Source organism: Channa argus, unplaced genomic scaffold (assembly GCF_033026475.1).
Source record: "Channa argus isolate prfri unplaced genomic scaffold, Channa argus male v1.0 Contig031, whole genome shotgun sequence".
NCBI classification, from domain to species: domain Eukaryota; kingdom Metazoa; phylum Chordata; class Actinopteri; order Anabantiformes; family Channidae; genus Channa; species Channa argus.
The window spans coordinates 424,155-442,886 of record NW_027125250.1 but is presented as its reverse complement, the minus strand read 5'-3'; the positions used below and the strand labels follow the sequence as shown (position 1 = coordinate 442,886).

General features: G+C 42.8%; 7 non-coding genes across 7 annotated transcripts; all 7 read right to left on the bottom strand.

Moving 5' to 3' along the window:
- Positions 1-8,191: 8,191 nt before the first annotated feature.
- Positions 8,192-8,274, bottom strand: trnal-cag (transfer RNA leucine (anticodon CAG)). The gene has a single exon. It is a non-coding gene; the product is annotated as a tRNA-Leu (tRNA).
- A 1,115-nt stretch (positions 8,275-9,389) lies between these two features.
- On the bottom strand, positions 9,390-9,461 carry trnaq-uug (transfer RNA glutamine (anticodon UUG)). The gene has a single exon. It is a non-coding gene; the product is annotated as a tRNA-Gln (tRNA).
- A 341-nt stretch (positions 9,462-9,802) lies between these two features.
- Positions 9,803-9,885, bottom strand: trnal-cag (transfer RNA leucine (anticodon CAG)). Its single transcript has one exon. It is a non-coding gene; the product is annotated as a tRNA-Leu (tRNA).
- A 1,023-nt stretch (positions 9,886-10,908) lies between these two features.
- On the bottom strand, positions 10,909-10,980 carry trnaq-cug (transfer RNA glutamine (anticodon CUG)). Its single transcript has one exon. It is a non-coding gene; the product is annotated as a tRNA-Gln (tRNA).
- A 538-nt stretch (positions 10,981-11,518) lies between these two features.
- Positions 11,519-11,601, bottom strand: trnal-uag (transfer RNA leucine (anticodon UAG)). Its single transcript has one exon. It is a non-coding gene; the product is annotated as a tRNA-Leu (tRNA).
- A 5,565-nt stretch (positions 11,602-17,166) lies between these two features.
- trnaq-uug (transfer RNA glutamine (anticodon UUG)) lies at positions 17,167-17,238 on the bottom strand. Its single transcript has one exon. It is a non-coding gene; the product is annotated as a tRNA-Gln (tRNA).
- A 341-nt stretch (positions 17,239-17,579) lies between these two features.
- On the bottom strand, positions 17,580-17,662 carry trnal-cag (transfer RNA leucine (anticodon CAG)). The gene has a single exon. It is a non-coding gene; the product is annotated as a tRNA-Leu (tRNA).
- Positions 17,663-18,732: the final 1,070 nt, after the last annotated feature.

Here is an 18,732-nt window from a genome sequence, read left to right as displayed (position 1 = left end):
CCCACCGTGATTTGAACTCAGATCGCTGGATTCACAGTCCAGAGTGCTTACCTATACACCAGGGAATCTCCAGATGCTGCCAAATGAAGAATGTGTGCACTGGAAATGTGAACAGTGTTACACAGACAACAGTTTTAACAGTCTGTGGTTTTACTGAGCAGTCCTGAACACTCTGATGCTTGACAGGGGTTTCAAGGCTTATTGCATTTCACAGAGAGATATTTCAACTACTAGCCCTTATGACTCTGTTTGGGGTGAAACACAAAAATAGGGAAGCACTTGAAAACGAGTGGGAAGGGTTATAAATTAGGAATTTGGGATTGTGTCTGGGATCGCACTTCATGCCCAAAATGTGTTTTTAGCATTATCTGAATGAGATCCGCAAGGATATTTACTTAAGAGTGTGTCTATCGTAAACCATTGTGCAACCTTTGCCTCATCTCTCTCCCTGTATTAGTTCTTTAAACACTTGCCATGAGTGTTGATTGCACAAAGTACTCTATGTCTCTGGAACAAGATGAGCTCGTTGACAATGCCACTGTGTGTGTCCCAGTTGGTGGAGTAACTGAGTCACTCATTGGGGCAAAAAAACCTACAACTAGCCAGCGGTAGGTTCCACCGAGATTTGAACTCGGATCACTGCATTCAAAGTCCAGAGTGCTCACCATTTTTTTTTTTCATCTTTTTATTATCAAAAATACACTTTACAAAAAGAAATTAGGTATATACAGAGAAAAGTAAACAAAACATTACATCCATAGTCCTTTCAACTAAATTAAACAACTTAAATCAAGATCTATTTCTCTAATGTAAATACATATATTTATAAATATAGGGGGATAACCATAACCACACATTGTAAACATGTCATATATCTATCTATCTATATATATCTATATATACCCATATATATATATATATCTATACATATATATACACACATATATATACACACACACATACATATACACACACACACACATATATATACACATATATACATATACATATATATACATATACATATATACATATATACACACACACACACACACACACACATATATATATATATATATATATATATATATATATATATATATATATATATATATATATACATATATATATATATACATATACATACACATATATATAAATACCCATACTTTTACACACATATACCTCTCTATATATATCCATACCTATATATATACATATTATACATACAAACATATATACAAACACACACACACATACATTATACACATATACATTCATATACACATACACATACCCATATATATATATATATATATATATATATATATATATATATATATATATATATATATATATATACACATACACACACATATACATATACATATATATATACATACATATATATATATACATACATACACACATATATATATACACACACATACATACATACAAATACACATACAATAATAGGTCAATAAAATTCACCCAAAATCAAAGTGCAGTCTACCCTCCCCATCTAACACACATAAATTATTTTTTACCCCCCATTTAATGAGAAACCCCTCATTATCAACCGAAAACAGAATACTCAAATAATGTGACACCATATTTTGAAAAATCAACACCCTCTTCATCTTTTTCCCTTCATACAATGCATAATTCCTGGCTATATACACAACATGACGAGCTACACTCAACAAGAAATTCACTAACCCCACATTTATTTTTGTATGTCCCTTCTCTAACCCAAAACACCACACCCAATCCCATGCCTCACCTTCCAAACCAGTCACCTTACACTTATTTCTTAATAAACTTTTTACCCAATTCCTGAATTTTTGTGTGACCGCACAGCACAACAACAAGTGATTAAAATCCTCATCCTCCATCCCGCAGACCGCACATGTTCTCACATATGTGTGCTTACTGATCTGGTGTAGGACAACAGAGACAAGCACTCTCCTGTGACGCAGTCTGAAATTTGAATTGGCTATCGCAGGGGGGAGCCATTTATCATGCATATTAGTCCAGATTGTAGAAGTGGGTCGGGTGGGGAACACATGAGACCATGAGGAGTTTGCTGTGGGCTGTTTGAATATTTTGTCAATTAGAACCTTGTACCAAAATTTTGACTGTAAATCTTTGAAATCCCTATTTTTGAGATCACAGGAGAGTGAAAAATCAATTCTGCCATCCCCCACCAGCTCACCATCTGCTTCCTGCAACTTCTCCCTCCATTCCAGTGGCATTCTCCGACAGATATCTGTACAGAAATGTAACACCTTGGCCCATCTGATGTTCACACCTGTCCTTCTTACTTTTTTAAGGACTTCCAGAGGGTTTAAGGCCCCTGTCTGGTCCAGAACATCCCCAATTTGGTGAAACACCCCATTTAAGGCACCCCGGCTAACCAGGAATCTCTCCCGGCCACCGAAACGCGGGTTACCAAAGATTGGTTGCTTAAGTACATCTGCTTTCGAAATCAATTTGCACTCTAGATGTGGCAAGACCTGAACCCACGCCTCAGCGGCCTCCTGGAAAAGTGGGTCCGCATCTGCCACAGGCCGTGCCAGCGCACTGCTGCATAAATTATACTCCCCACACGCACCCCTCCTCCTTATCTCTGCGTCCAAGTAGTCCTTCCAAATATAATCTGTCTTATCATATAGCCATTTTTTAAAAAGTTTCAGTCTTAAAGATACTAATTTGGTTTTCAAATCACAGAGATTCAAACCCCCTTTTGCGTATGGCCCAACTAGTGTCTTGTGAGCAATAGTGAAGGCCTTGCCTTTCCACAAGAAACCGCTGATAGCGCTGCACAGCCCGGACAGTACATCGCCCGGCAGGTGACAGACCTGCATGGCATAGACCAGCCCCGGCACTATTATGGAGTTTATAATGACCACTCTTCCCTTCAGCCCAAGACCTCTCATCTTCCACAGCCCAAGCCTGGACCTACACCACGCGAGCCTCTCCTCCCAGGTTTTGCGGACGCTGACCAGCGGCTGAGGACAAATATATATCCCAAGTAGCTTGACCTCAGTCTCACCCCTTTTAAAATTCAGACCCACATCCCCTAGAGCAGACCCGGGCCCACAAATAAGGCTGGATTTCTCCCTATTAACTCGGGCTCCCGCCGCCTGCTCATATGCTTCAAGGTGCTTTAGCACCTGTTGTAAACTCTCACCATCCTTAACCATAATGCTTATATCATCCGCATACTGAGCTATTTTAAACTCATTACCTTTGGGAGATGTTATCCCCTTGATAAGCAGATCGGTTATAATGGATTGTGCAAGAGGCTCTGCTACAATTGCATATAGCATAGCAGACAGCGGACATCCCTGCCTCACTGATCTCTCTAGGGGGAAAGGATCTGTTAAGAGGCCGTTACATTTCACGACACTAGTAGCCCGGCTGTACAACAACTTCACCCGTTCTCGAAAAATTGGGCCGAACCCAAAAACCCCCAGACATCCAAAGAGAAACTCATGACTGACCCTGTCAAATGCCTTCTCCAAATCAACACTGAGGTATATGCCCCCTGTCATCATTAGGTTTTCAAAAGACAACTTTGTTGACAGGATGCAGTCAGCAATATCCCTCCCAGGAATACTGTAAGTCTGGGTAGGCCCAATTATCGAGCCGATCACTCCTTTGAGCCTAAAACCCAGTACCTTAGTCAGGATCTTATAGTCAGTGTTGAGCAGGCTAATTGGTCTATAGTTTGCTAGGTCAGATTTTTCCCCTTTGTTTTTATACACTAGAGTGATCACTCCCCTCAGGAAGGACTCTGCGCACCTGCCCTCCTCCTGTATGGCCAAAAAAAGTCTGCAGAGGACAGGGGCCAGCAGGTGACTGAAATGCTGATAGAATTCAGCTGAGAGACCGTCCGAACCTGGGCTCCTTGATGTATTCAGGGCTAAGATTGCCTCTTTCACTTCTTCCAACTGGATGTTTTCATCACACAAAGCCGCATCCTCGTGACTGAGGGAGCAGCTAATTTTCCCAAGTACTTGATTTAACTTTATCTGTGATATCTTTTGCCTACTAAATAAATTGGAATAGAAATCTTGCACGGTTTGTAAAATATCCACTGAATCAGTATGTGTGTTACCCTCCGAGTCCTTTATTTCAGAAATATATGTTTTGGTCTGTTTCCTCTTTCCAAACCCAGAAAAAATGCAGTACAGCGCTCACCTTTCAACATATGCTGCGCTTTGCTGCGGATCATTGCACCCCTGCATTTTCTCTCATCCAGCTGTCTCAACTGCTCCCTCAGCACAAGATACGTCTCCAACGGATGTCCACACCCAGCCTCAACCAACTCAAGCTCCTTTTTCAGGCGGTCCCTCAGCTCATCCTCCTCTCTTTTCTCTCTTTGTCTTTTCTCTCTGCTCAATGCGATGCAGCGCTTCTTGATTTTTAACTTAGTGCGCTCCCACCACTCAATGATGTCAACCACAAACTCACTTTGATCACATAGAGCAGAGAGAAAAGACTCCATTTTTGCTCTAAAAAATCCATCCTCTAAGAGGCTTGAATTAAAGCACCACAAGCCCCCATTCCTCTGCACCCTGCCCTCCCCTAGAGCCACTCTCAGAGAGGCATGATCACTCCAAGTGCAAAACTCATATTTACAGTTATTTAAAACCGTAACCAAACCTGACGCTAGCAAGCACAAATCTATTCTAGATTGTTTCAGCCTGCCCAACACCACTTGCCTGCGCGAATACGCACGGGTACCGGGGTTCAGTACTCTCCATGCATCCATCAAGTCACACTTTTCCATCCATTCAAACACAGCCGACCTACTAGTGTCATTCTTAAATTTATTGTTGACACCCACATCTATCCTAGCCAGTGTCACATTCCAGTCCCCTATCACCACCGAGCGATCATCTGTCCATCTTTTACAGCGCCTGAAAAAAACCCTCCTCTCTCCTTCACTATTTGGCCCATATAAATTCACAATTCTATATCTCTGACTCTGTTCAATTACATCAATCACCAGTAGCCTTCCCTGATCATCCTTAGCAATTTGCACGACACTCTCAAACAATCCAGGTTTTACAAAGATTGCTACCCCTGCAGTTTTGTCTGGGGAGAGAGAATAAAACAGATCCCCTCTCCAAAAGCACTTTATGCTTTTTATTATCTCAGAGGTCCACCTGCATTCCTGGACGCACAGGATGTCACACAGCATTTTCCCGCAAAGCTGTTCAATTCTCTCAATGTTTTTAAGACCATTCAAATTTTGAGAGAGAAGCAGCATTCCCAGAAAAAAAACTAAAATCGGCCCTGTCATTTTTTGGCATATTTCTTACCTTTATTTCTATACCCTCCCTCAGTTCCACTTGGCTTACCCTGCTGTGCCCTCTTCCTGACCTGTTTTACCCATTGGACATCCATCTCTAAATCTGAGTCCACGCTAGTAGCCTGGGGAGCCAGCAGGGCTACATCAGAAGTGGGTATTCGAGTGGTGGACTCTATTTCATTTCGAGAGTGAGGCTCATTCGGCTCAGGCCGGGGTGAGCCTAGCCAGCCCCCTTCAGGGCGACTCGCCGCATCCCCGCTCCAGTCCGCCAGCACATGATCCATACTGGATCCTAGCTCATCGACACCCTCATTTCTTATGCCCTCTTCCACCAACAAGTCAGCACTCTGTGACACCACCTCATCTCCAAGCTCATTCTCACTCTCTGTCTCGCTACCCAGGGCTGGCTCCTGTGCAGGCCTGACATTACTCCTCTCATCATCAGAGATGGAGTCCCGGTTTACCACCCCTTCCCCTTCACCTGCATTATGGCAATTACATTGCTCCGCTGGGGCATGGCACGCAACACACCTGTGCGCCCAGGCATCACACTCACGTGCATAATGACCCTGTTTATTGCATTGCATGTGAAAGCATGTGAAATCTGGGCAATCTCTAACTATATGCCCAGGCTGTAAACACATCCTACACACCTTAACCTGATTATTATGAATAACTCTGAAGTATTCTGGCCCTGTGGCCGTCATAAATTTTGAGGAATATGGTAATGACTGCACAGTTTCATTAAATTTAACTTTTACATATCTTGTTCCGTCCGCCACGTCAGTCCCAGGCCACAACCGTCTTTTAATAGGAGAGATTGCTCTCACTCCCCACACATCCAGTTTTTCTAAAATGTCCTCATCCGCAATATAGGCAGGCAAATTCAAAAATGACACCACCAATTCATCGATAACTAAAGTTTTTACCATCACCACTGCTCTACCCACTTTAAATCCATCTAAGAGTCTTTTCTTTCCAGCTTCGCTCTTGACCGTCACCTCATATTTATTCGGCCCCGTCTCCCGCAATGCAACGATGCCTCCACACACATCACGCATTGCTCTCAGCAGTTCCATTGTCTTAACTTTCTTTTCTCCCACCACCTCAGCCAATACAGTCAAGTCCCTATCATACCGCATTTCTTTCCGTGTCTCTGTCGCTCCACCCGGCTCCGAACGCGTGCTTACCCGTTCTCCCTGTTGTCTCTCATCTGCCGCCAAACAGTCATTCTCCATTCTCCGTCCAGGCCGCTCCTTTGCAATCTCCATTCTTTTCTCAATCTGCTTGACACCCTTATTCAGCGACTTCCTCGTCTCCTCCGCCAGCTCCAGCTCATTCCCTCTCAACGCGCTTTCCCCATAGACGCCACTTTTCTCCGTTTCCATTCTTCTCCTTCCGCTCTTGATGGATGAAATGTGCAAACTCGTCATCAGCCTATCTCTTTATCAGTTCATTGCTACCCTTGCCATCAGTGATTGATGCGTGAAGTATGGGATGTCTCAGGCAAAAAAGAGCTTGTTGATTAAGCCACTACACATCTGTCAGCTGGTATTGGTGTTCTTCTGCCCTTTGCTGGGAAGACATCAATTCATGGAGCTTTACCAGATGCATTCATTTTTTCAGCAAACTCCAGAAAAAGAGTTCTTAGAGTAACCAGTATCCAATTATTGCATTACATTAATTGAACCCCGTCATTTGATAGAGTACTAGAGTCATTGAATGGAGCACAACAGAAAGAACTGTTGCCAAAGTTGCCTGCATTTATTGCACATCAAATCCTGAGACCAGCAACACAGCTCAAAGGACGAGCTGGTTTTATTCGTTCTACACTATAACAGGTCCCAACGTGATTTGAACTCAGATCGCTGGATTCACAGTCCAGAGTGCTTACCTATACACCAGGGAATCTCCAGATGCTGCCAAATGAAGAATGTGTGCACTGGAAATGTGAACAGTGTTACACAGACAACAGTTTTAACAGTCTGTGGTTTTACTGAGCAGTCCCGAACACTCAGATGCTTGACAGGGGTTTTAAGGCTTATTGCATTTCACAGGGAGATATTTCAACTACTAGACCTTATGACTCTGTTGGGGGTGAAACACAAAAATAGGGAAGCACTTGAAAACAAGGGGTAGGGTTATAAATTAGGAATTTGGGATTGTGTCTGGGATCGCACTTCATGCCCAAAATGTGTTTTTAACATTATCTGAATGAGATCCGCAAGGATATTTACTTAAGAGTGTGTCTATCGTAAACCATTGTGCAACCTTTGCCTCATCTCTCTCCCTGTATTAGTTCTTTAAACACTTGCCATGCGTGTTGATTGCACAAAGTACTCTATGTCTCTGGAACAAGATGAGCTCGTTGACAATACCACTGTGTGTCTCCCAGTTGGTGGAGTAACTGAGTCACTCATTGGGGCAAAAAAACCTACAACTAGCCAGCGGTAGGTTCCACCGAGATTTGACCTCGGATCACTGGCTTCAAAGTCCAGAGTGCTCACCATTACACCATGGAACCATTTCACTTTGTTAGGCTACTTTTGTTGAACAGTTTCTTCCAGACGATTTGATTCATTTCATTATTGCGTGCATATTGACAACTTGGAGATTGGGTGATCATGTAGCAAACTATAAAATTGTCAATACAAGGAAGTTTGGGTACATCTAAGCACTGTGTCACTCTCATCTCTGTATGTGATGTTCATTGCATCTATCCAGATGAACTGTAACTTGTATAACATCAAAGTCTATGAATTCATCCAGGTAAGCAGCATTGGAGAATAGGTGGTTCCCCACCTTTGACTAATGTGGGAGAATGTGTTTTCCAAGTGTCAGCTGTTGTCCATAAAAACCAACATTTGTCAGAAGTGGGATTCAAACCCACGCCTCCAGGAGAGACTGCGACCTGAACGCAGCGCCTTAGACCGCTCGGCCATCCTGACAACAGAAGGTGGGGTTGTTTGGTACTCCAAAGAAATCCGAAAAGACAGCGTTTAGCTTATGCGTAATTATTGTGAATCAAATGTGCAAACTCGTCATCAGCCTATATCTTTATCAGTTCATTGCTACCCTGGCCATCAGTGATTGATGCGTGAAGTATGGGATGTCTCAGGCAAAAAAGAGCTTGTTGATTAAGCCACTACACATCTATCAGCTGGTATTGGTGTTCTTCTGCCCTTTGCTGGGAAGACATCAATTCATGGAGCTTTAACATATGCATTCATTTTTTCAGCAAACTCCAGAAAAAGAGTTCTTAGAGTAACCAGTATCCAATTATTGCATTACATTAATTGAACCACGTCATTTGGTAGAGTACTAGAGTCATTGAATGGAGCACAACAGAAAGAACTGTTGCCAAAGTTGCCTGCATTTATTGCACATTAAATCCTGAGACCAGCAACACAGCTCAAAGGACGAGCTGGTTTTATTCGTCCTACACTATAACAGGTCCCACCGTAATTTGAACTCAGATCGCTGGATTCACAGTCCAGAGTGCTTACCTATACACCAGGGAATCTCCAGATGCTGCCAAATGAAGAATATGCGCACTGGAAATGTGAACAGTGTTACACAGACAACAGTTGTAACAGTCTGTGGTTTTACTGAGCAGTCCTGAACACTCTGATGCTTGACAGGGGTTTAAGGCTTATTGCATTTCACAGGGAGATATTTCAACTACTAGCCCTTATGACTCTGTTTGGGGTGAAACACAAAAATAGGGAAGCACTTGAAAACGAGGGGTAGGGTTATAAATTAGGAATTTGGGATTGTGTCTGGGATCGCACTTCATGCCCAAAATGTGTTTTTAGCATTATCTGAATGAGATCCGCAAGGATATTTACTTAAGAGTGTGTCTATCGTAAACCATTGTGCAACTTTTGCCTCATCTCTCTCCCTGTATTAGTTCTTTAAACACTTGCCATGAGTGTTGATTGCACAAAGTACTCTATGTCTCTGGAACAAGATGAGCTCGTTGACAATGCCACTGTGTGTCTCCCAGTTGGTGGAGTAACTGAGTCACTCATTGGGGCAAAAAAACCTACAACTAGCCAGCAGTAGGTTCCACCGAGATTTGAACTCCGATCACTGGATTCAAAGTCCAGAGTGCTCACCATTACACCATGGAACCATTTCACATTGTTAGGCTACTTTTGTTGAACAGTTTCTTCCAGACGATTTGATTCATTTCATTATTGTGTGCATATTGACAACTTGGAGATTGGGTGATCATGTAGCAAACTATAAAGTTGTCAATACAAGGAAGTTTGGGTACATCTAAGCACTGTGTCACTCTTACCTCTGTGTGTGATGTTCATTGCATCTATCCAGATGAACTGTAACTTGTATAACATCAAAGTCTATGAATTCATCCAGGTAAGCAGCATTGGAGAATAGGTGGTTCCCCACCTTTGACTAATGTGGGAGAATGTGTTTTCCAAGTGTCAGCTGTTGTCCCTAAAATCCAACATTTGTCAGAAGTGGGGTTCGAACCCTCGCCTCCAGGAGAGACTGCGATCTGAACGCAGCGCCTTAGACCGCTCGGCCATCCTGACAACAGAACAGGCTTGGTTTGGTACTCCAAAAAAAAATGCGCAAAGACAGCATTTAGATTAGGCGTAATTATTGTAAATCAAATGTGCAAACTCGTCATCAGCCTACCTCTTTATCGGTTTATTGCTACCCTGGCCATCAGTGATGGATGCGTGAAGTATGGTATGTCTCAGGCAAAAAAGAGCTTGTTGATTAAGCCACTACACACCTGTCAGCTGGTATTGGTGTTCTTCTGCCCTTTACTGGCAAGACATCAATTCATAGAGCTTTAACATATACATTCAGTTTTTCAGCAAACTCCAGAAAAGGTAACCAGTATCCAAATATTGCATTATATTAATTGAACCACGTCATTTGGTAGAGTACTAGAGTCAATGAATGGAGCATAAGAGAAAGAACTGTTGCCAAAGTTGCCTGCATTTATTGCACATTAAAACCTGAGAACAGCAAGCCAGCTTAAAGGTCCAGCTGGTTTTATTCATTCTACACTATAACAGGTCCCATTGTGATTTGAACTCAGATTGCTGGATTCATAGTCCAGAGTGCTTACCTATACACCAGGGAATCTCCAGATGCTGCCAAATGAAGCAAGTGTGCACTGGAAAAGTGAACAGTGTTACACAGACACTATTTTTAATATATTTCAAATACTAACCCTTATGACAAAAATAAGGAAGCACTTGAAAACTAAGGTAGGGTTATAAAAGAGGAATTGGGGATTGTGTCTGGGATCGCACTTCATGCCCAAACTTGAATGGAATGCCCAAAATGTGTTTTTAGCATTATGTGACAGAGATCAGCAAGGATACTTAGCTAAGAGTGTGTTTATTTTAAACCATCGTGCAGGCTTGGCCTCATTTCTGTGCCGGTTTCAGTTTTTTTAGACTTGTCATGAGTGTTTAGTGCACATAGTATTCTGTTTCTGGAACAAGATGAGCTCCATGACAATGCCACTGTGAGTCTCCCAGTTGGTGGAGTAACCGAGTCAATCATTGCATCGAGAAAAGCTACAAGCTGCCAACAGTAGGTCCCACCGAGATTTGAACTCGGATCGCTGGATTCAGAGTCCAGAGTGCTCACCATTACACCATGGAACCTTTCCACATTGCTAGCTTTATGTTGTTGAACAGGTTCTTCCACACAATTTGATTCATTTCATTATTGTCTCCAACTTGACAACTTGGAGATTTGGCTGATCATGTAGCAAACTAAAAAAATGTCAATACGAGGCGGTTTGGGTACATCTAAGCACTGTGTCACTTTTATCTCAGTGTGTGATGTTCATTGCATCTATCCAGATGCACTGTAACTTGTATAACATGAAAATCTATGGATTTGGCCAATAGAGTCAGTCTCAAATAGACTCTCATTAGTGATTATAGGGCATAGATGAAAGACTACCTTTGATACGTAAGTAGAGGGGTGCCAAAGCCATGCTCCTTGAGCTCCACAGCCCTGCTTGCTTGTCAGCTATCCGTGCTTTACCCACTGCTCCTGCACTTTCTGTCTGATTGAACACACCTTATCCAGGTAAGCAGTCTTGGAGAATAAGTGGTTCCCCATCTCTGACGAATGTGGAAGAATGGATCCAATGTGTTTTCCAAGTGTCAGCTGTGGTCCCTAAAATCCAACATTTGTCAGAAGTGGGATTCGAACCCACGCCCCCAGGAGAGACTGCGACCTAAACGCAGCGCCTTAGACCGCTCGGCCATCCTGACAACAGAAGGGGGGGTTGTTTGGTACTCCAAAGAAATCCGAAAAGACAGCGTTTAGATTATGCGTAATTATTGTGAATCAAATGTGCAAACTCGTCATCAGCCTATCTCTTTATCAGTTCATTGCTACCCTGGCCATCAGTGATTGATGCGTGAAGTATGGGATGTCTCAGGCAAAAAAGAGCTTGTTGATTAAGCCACTACACATCTATCAGCTGGTATTGGTGTTCTTTTGCCCTTTGCTGGGAAGACATCAATTCATGGAGCTTTAACATATGCATTCATTTTTTCAGCAAACTCCAGAAAAAGAGTTCTTAGAGTAACCAGTATCCAATTATCGCATTACATTAATTGAACCCCTTAATTTGATAGAGTACTAGAGTCATTGAATGGAGCACAACAGAAAGAACTGTTGCCAAAGTTGCCTGCATTTATTGCACATTAAATCCTGAGACCAGCAACACAGCTCAAAGGACGAGCTGGTTTTATTCGTCCTACACTATAACAGGTCCCACCGTAATTTGAACTCAGATTGCTGGATTCACAGTCCAGAGTGCTTACCTATACACCAGGGAATCTCCAGATGCTGCCAAATGAAGAATATGCACACTGGAAATGTGAACAGTGTTACACAGACAACAGTTGTAACAGTCTGTGGTTTTACTGAGCAGTCCTGAACACTCTGATGCTTGACAGGGGTTTCAAGGCTTATTGCATTTCACAGGGAGATATTTCAACTACTAGCCCTTATGACTCTGTTTGGGGTGAAACACAAAAATAGGGAAGCACTTGAAAACGAGGGGTAGGGTTATAAATTAGGAATTTGGGATTGTGTCTGGGATCGCACTTCATGCCCAAAATGTGTTTTTAGCATTATCTGAATGAGATAATATTTACTTAAGAGTGTGTCTATCGTAAACCATTGTGCAACCTTTGCCTCATCTCTCTCCCTGTATTAGTTCTTTAAACACTTGCCATGAGTGTTGATTGCACAAAGTACTCTATGTCTCTGGAACAAGATGAGCTCGTTGACAATGCCACTGTGTGTCTCCCAGTTGGTGGAGTAACTGAGTCACTCATTGGGGCAAAAAAACCTACAACTAGCCAGCGGTAGGTACCACCGAGATTTGAACTCAGATCCCTGGATTCAAAGTCCAGAGTGCTCCCCATTACACCATGGAACCATTTCACATTGTTAGGCTACTTTTGTTGAACAGTTTCTTCCAGACGATTTGATTAATTTCATTATTGTGTGCATATTGACAACTTGGAGATTGGGTGATCATGTAGCAAACTATAAAGTTGTCAATACAAGGAAGTTTGGGTACATCTAAGCACTGTGTCACTCTTACCTCTGTGTGTGATGTTCATTGCATCTATCCAGATGAACTGTAACTTGTATAACATCAAAGTCTATGAATTCATCCAGGTAAGCAGCATTGGAGAATAGATGGCTCCCCACCTTTGACTAATGTGGGAGAATGTGTTTTGCAAGTGTCAGCTGTTGTCCCTAAAATCCAACATTTGTCAGAAGTGGGATTCGAACCCACGCCTCCAGGAGAGACTGCGACCTGAACGCAGCGCCTTAGACCGCTCGTGACAACAGAAGGTGGGGTTGTTTGGTACTCCAAAGAAATCCGAAAAGACAGCGTTTAGATTATGCGTAATTATTGTGAATCAAATGTGCAAACTCGTCATCAGCCTATCTCTTTATCAGTTCATTGCTACCCTGGCCATCAGTGATTGATGCGTGAAGTATGGGATGTCTCAGGCAAAAAAGAGCTTGTTGATTAAGCCACTACACATCTATCAGCTGGTATTGGTGTTCTTTTGCCCTTTGCTGGGAAGACATCAATTCATGGAGCTTTAACATATGCATTAATTTTTTCAGCAAACTCCAGAAAAAGAGTTCTTAGAGAAACCAGTATCCAATTATTGCATTACATTAATTGAACCACGTCATTTGGTAGAGTACTAGAGTCATTGAATGGAGCACAAAAGAAACAACTGTTGCCAAAGTTGCCTGCATTTATTGCACATTAAATCCTGAGACCAGCAACACAACTCAAAGGACGAGCTGGTTTTATTCGTTCTACACTATAACAGGTCCCACCGTAATTTGAACTCAGATCGCTGGATTCACAGTCCAGAGTGCTTACCTATACACCAGGGAATCTCCAGATGCTGCCAAATGAAGAATGTGTGCACTGGAAATGTGAACAGTGTTACACAGACAACAGTTTTAACAGTCTGTGGTGTTACTGAGTACTAGAGTCATTGAATGGAGCACAACAGAAAGAACTGTTGTCAAAGTTGCCTGCATTTATTGCACATTAAATCCTGAGACCAGCAACACAACTCAAAGGACGAGCTGGTTTTATTCGTTCTACACTATAACAGGTCCCACCGTGATTTGAACTCAGATCGCTGGATTCACAGTCCAGAGTGCTTACCTATACACCAGGGAATCTCCAGATGCTGCCAAATGAAGAATGTGTGCACTGGAAATGTGAACAGTGTTACACAGACAACAGTTTTAACAGTCTGTGGTTTTACTGAGCAGTCCTGAACACTGAAGATTTATTGTTATTGACTCGCGCCCCTGTGGCATGCTCATATGCAGTTAGGTGACCGAGCACCCGTTGCAAGCTGTTCCTATCTTTAACCATTATGTTAATATCATCTGCATATTGTGCAATTCTAAAGTCTGAGCCAGTCGGTGATTGTATTCCATTTATTTTTGTATCGCTTAAGATTAATTTCGCTAGGGGCTCGGCCACCATTGCATAAAGCATAGCCGACAGGGGGCACCCCTGCCTAACCGACCTCTCCAAAGGGAAGGGATCAGTCAGGAAGCCATTACATTTGACAACACTAGTAGCTCGGCCATACAACAGCTCCACCCATGCTCGAAAAGTTGGGCCGAACCCAAAAACCCCCAGACACTCAAAGAGGAACTCGTGACTCACCCTGTCAAACGCCTTCTCTAGGTCCACACTCAAGTAGATGCCACCTGTGGCCATTAGCTGTTGAAATGAGAATCTGGTTGACAGGATACAATCAGCAATATCCCTCCCCGGAATGCTATAAGTCTGGGTAGGCCCAACTATCGACCCAATCACTCTTTTGAGTCTGGACGCCAGCACCTTAGCCAGGATCTTGTAGTCAGTATTGAGCAAACTAATGGGCCTATAATTCCCCAAGTCGGTCCTGGCTCCCTTATTCTTGTAAACCAGAGTGATCACGCCTCTCACGAAAGACTCCGCACATCTGTTCTCCGTTTGCATGGCAGAGAACAACCTACAGAGGACCGGAGATAGCAAATCCTTATAGGACTGATAGAACTCTGCCGAGAGGCCGTCCAGACCCGGGCTTCTAGCTCTATGCATTTCAGCAATGGCTGCACTGATTTCCTCCGGGTGGAGGTCGCCATCACACATAGCCGCGTCCTCAGGACCGAGAGAGCAGCCGACATTACCAAGTATTTTATCTCTTTGTGCTTTTCCTATATTTTGTTTACTGAAAAGATTAGAGTAAAAATCCTGTATAGTTTGTAATATATCTACTAAATCGGTGTGTGTATTGCCTTCAGAATCCTGTATTTCTGTTATGTATGTTTTGGTCTGCCTTCTCTTTTCTAAGCCCAAAAAGTATGCTGTACAGCGCTCTCCCTCCACTACATGTTGTATTTTGCTGCGGATCACTGCCCCTTTACATTTTTCCTCATCTAGGCGTGCTAGTTGCTCTCTCAGTCCAAGATAGCCATCCAGGGGATGGCCATGCCCAGCTTCAACAAGCTCAATTTCCCTTTTCAGACGGTGTCTCAACTCAGCCTCCTTAGCTCTTTCCCTTAGCCTTTTCTCTCTGCTCAGTGCAATGCAGCGCCTCCTAATTTTAAACTTGGCGTGCTCCCACCACTCAATGATATCTACTACAAATTCACTTTCTTCACACAGAGCAGAGAGAAAAGACTTCATTTTATCTTTAAAAAATGAATCCTCCAGGAGGGATTCAAAGTCCAGAGTGCTCACCATTACACCATGGAACCATTTCACACTGTTAGGCTACTTTTGTTGAACAGTTTCTTCCAGACAATTTGATTCATTTCATTATTGTGTGCATATTGACAACTTGGAGATTGGGTGATCATGTAGCAAACTATAAAATTGTCAATACAAGGAAGTTTGGGTACATCTAAGCACTGTGTCACTCTTATCTCTGTGTGTGATGTTCATTGCATCTATCCAGATGAACTGTAACTTGTATAACATCAAAGTCTATGAATTCATCCAGGTAAGCAGCATTGGAGAATAGGTGGTTCCCCACCTTTGACTAATGTGGGAGAATGTGTTTTCCAAGTGTCAGCTGTTGTCCCTAAAATCCAACATTTGTCAGAAGTGGGATTCGAACCCACGCCTCCAGGAGAGACTTCGACCTGAACGCAGCGCCTTAGACAGCTCGGCCATCCTGACAACAGAAGGGGGGGGTTGTTTGGTACTCCAAAGAAATCCGAAAAGACAGCGTTTAGATTATGCGTAATTATTGTGAATCAAATGTGCAAACTCGTCATCAGCCTATCTCTTTATCAGTTCATGCTACCCTGGCCATCAGTGATTGAAGCGTGAAGTATGGGATGTCTCAGGCAAAAAAGAGCTTGTTGATTAAGCCACTACACATCTGTCAGCTGGTATTGGTGTTCTTCTGCCCTTTGCTGGGAAGACATCAATTCATGGAGATTTAACATATGCATTCATTTTTTCAGCAAACTCCAGAAAAAGAGTTCTTAGAGTAACCAGTATCCAATTATTGCATTACATTAATTGAACCACGTCATTTGGTACACACACAACAGAAAGAACTGTTGCCAAAGTTGCCTGCATTTATTGCACATTAAATCCTGAGACCAGCAACACAGCTCAAAGGACAGGCTGGTTTTATTCGTTCTACACTATAACAGGTCCCACCGTGATTTGAACTCAGATCGCTGGATTCACAGTCCAGAGTGCTTACCTATACACCAGGGAATCTCCAGATGCTGCCAAATGAAGAATGTGTGCACTGGAAATGTCAACAGTGTTACACAGACAACAGTTTTAACAGTCTGTCGTTTTACTGAGCAGTCCTGAAAACTCTGATGCTTGACAGGGGTTTCAAGGCTTATTGCATTTCACAGGGAGATATTTCAACTACTAGACCTTATGACTCTGTTTGGGGTGAAACACAAAAATAAGGAAGCACTTGAAAACGAGGGGTAAGGTTATAAATTAGGAATTTGGGATTGTGTCTGGGATCGCACTTCATGCCCAAAATGTGTTTTTAGCATTATCTGAATGAGATCCGCAAGGATATTTACTTAAAAGTGTGTCTATCGGAAACCATTGTGCAACCTTTGCCTCATCTCTCTCCCTGTATTAGTTCTTTAAACACTTGCCATGAGTGTTGATTGCACAAAGTGCTCTATGTCTCTGGAACAAGATGAGCTCGTTGACAATGCCACTGTGTGTCTCCCAGTTGGTGGAGTAACTGAGTCACTCATTGGGGCAAAAAAACCTACAACTAGCCAGCGGTAGGTTCCACCGAGATTTGAACTCGGATCACTGGATTCAAAGTCCAGAGTGCTCACCATTACACCGTGGAACCATTTCACATTGTTAGGCTACTTTTGTTGAACAGTTTCTTCCAGACGATTTGATTCATTTCATTTTTGTGTGCATATTGACAACTTGGAGATTGGGTGATCATGTAGCAAACTATAAAATTGTCAATACAAGGAAGTTTGGGTACATCTAAGCACTGTGTCACTCTTATCTCTGTGTGTGATGTTCATTGCATCTATCCAGATGAACTGTAACTTGTATAACATCAAAGTCTATGAATTCATCCAGGTAAGCAGCATTGGAGAATAGGTGGTTCCCCACCTTTGACTAATGTGGGAGAATGTGTTTTCCAAGTGTCAGCTGTTGTCCCTAAAATCCAACATTTGTCAGAAGTGGGATTCGAACCCACGCCTCCAGGAGAGACTGCGACCTGAACGCAGCGCCTTAGACCGCTCGGCCATCCTGACAACAGAAGGGGGGGGGGTGGTTGTTTGGTACTCCAAAGAAATCCGAAAAGACAGCGTTTAGATTATGCGTAATTATTGTGAATCAAATGTGCAAACTCGTCATCAGCCTATCTCTTTATCAGTTCATTGCTACCCTGGCCATCAGTGATTGATGCGTGAAGTATGGGATGTCTCAGGCAAAAAAGAGCTTGTTGATTAAGCCACTACACATCTATCAGCTGGTATTGGTGTTCTTTTGCCCTTTGCTGGGAAGACATCAATTCATGGAGCTTTAACATATGCATTCATTTTTTCAGCAAACTCCAGAAAAAGAGTTCTTAGAGTAACCAGTATCCAATTATCGCATTACATTAATTGAACCCCTTAATTTGATAGAGTACTAGAGTCATTGAATGGAGCACAACAGAAAGAACTGTTGCCAAAGTTGCCTGCATTTATTGCACATTAAATCCTGAGACCAGCAACACAGCTCAAAGGACAGGCTGGTTTTATTCGTTCTACACTATAACAGGTCCCACCGTGATTTCAATTCAATTCAATTCAATTCAATTCAACTTTATTTATATAGCGCCAATTCACAACAAAGTCATCTCAGGGCACTTTACAGAATAAAGTCAAGATTATAAAGATATATAAAGAGAACCCAACAATTCCCCCTGGAGCAAGCCATAGGCAACAGTGGAGAGGAAAAACTCCCTTTAACGGAAGAAACCTCCAGCAGAACCAGGCTCAGGGTGGACGGCCATCTGCCTCGACCGGTTGGGGTGAGTGGAAAGGGGAGAGAGAAAAGAACAGAGCAACAAAAAGCATTAACAAAACATCGGGCAGATTGGTAGGACCAGTAGCTTCACGCTGGAAGACACACAGCTTCAAAGCCGGGGGACACCTGCAGAAAGGGACAGAGAGAAGGGGACAGAGGAGGACAAAGACAACTACGGGAGAGAACACACAGAGTTAATGACATACAGTGGTGACAATTGCGGGATAAGAGGAGAGGAGAGAGGTCAAGAGGAGGAAAGGAGCTCAGTGCATTGGGGGGTGGGTCCCCCAGCAGTCTAAGCCTATGGCAG